The sequence below is a fragment of the Cebus imitator genome, unplaced genomic scaffold (genome assembly GCF_001604975.1).
Source record: "Cebus imitator isolate Cc_AM_T3 unplaced genomic scaffold, Cebus_imitator-1.0 Scaffold53, whole genome shotgun sequence".
Classification (NCBI taxonomy): domain Eukaryota; kingdom Metazoa; phylum Chordata; class Mammalia; order Primates; family Cebidae; genus Cebus; species Cebus imitator.
In genome coordinates, this window is record NW_016107368.1 from 3,880,635 (window position 1) to 3,881,805 (window position 1,171).

Consider the following 1,171-nt stretch of genomic DNA (forward strand, 5'->3'; position numbering starts at 1 on the left):
AAAAAAAAAAAAAACATCTCTGAGGCCAGGCATCGTGGCTCATGCCTGTAATTCTAGCTCTCTGGGAGGCAGAGGCAGGTGGATCACCTGAGGCCAAGAGTTCGAGGCCAGCCTGGCCAACATAGTGAAACCCCATCTCTACTAAAACACAAAAATTAGCCAGGAGTGGTGGCTAATTTTTGGGATAATCCCAGCTACTCGGGAGGCCGAGCGGGAGAATGGCTTGAACCCAGGAGACCGAGGTTGCAATGAGCTGACATCGAGCCACTGCACTCCAACTTGGGTGACAGAACGAGACCCCATCTCAAAAAACAAACAAAACAAAACAAAATCTTCTCAGAGGACAAAGCCTAAAGTCTAAATAATGAACGGCTAGCGTTAACTGATAAGTGTCGCTTTTAGGAGAAATATTGGTATGTTGGTAAATGACAAAACTTTATTTTTATTTATTTATTTTGAGATAGAGTCTTGCTCTGTCACCTAAGCTGGAGTGCAGTGGCACAGTCATAGCTCACTGTGACCTCTGGCTCCCAGCTGAAGCAATCCTCCCACCTCAGCCTCCTGAGTTGCTAGAACAACAGGCATGCACCACCGCACCACCGTGCCACCACGCCACCACACCTGGCTAACTTTTAAAAATTTCTTGTAGAGTTGGAGTTTCACCATATTGGCCAGGCTGGTCTTGAGCTCCTGGGCCGAGGCATTCTGCCCACCTCAGCCTCTCAAAGTGCTGGGATTATAGCAGTGAACCACCAGGTCCAGCCCAAAACTTTATTTAGTGTAGGCGTCGATGGTATAATTTCTCAAATACTCACTAGGGGTGTGGTTTTCCTGCTTTGGTTTATGACAATTTGGGGTTTTTTTTTTTTTTAAACAGAAACAAGGGTCTCCCTATGTTGCCCAGGCTGGTCTTGAACTCCTGGACTCAGATGATCCTCCTGTCTCGGCCAATCAGTGTGTGAGGATTACAGGTGTGAGCCACAGTACCTGACCAAGGGAGGTCTTGAAATTACTGCATGTAAAGTAAGATACCATCCGACCTATCTATCTATAATATAACCAATGTAAGGAAGAACACCCACATCCACGCTTTTTTCTTTTTCAGGAATAAAAAGTCTATTTTGGCCGGGCGCGGTGGCTCACGCCTGTAATCCCAGCACTTTGGGAGGCC

At 46.7% G+C, this 1,171-nt stretch overlaps 1 protein-coding gene across 1 annotated transcript in view; it reads right to left on the minus strand.

Annotated features, from left to right (window-relative positions):
* Positions 1 to 1,171, minus strand: part of CATSPERD (cation channel sperm associated auxiliary subunit delta) — a 54,199-nt gene that overhangs the window by 44,320 nt on the left and 8,708 nt on the right. The gene's annotated exons all lie outside the window — the stretch shown is intronic.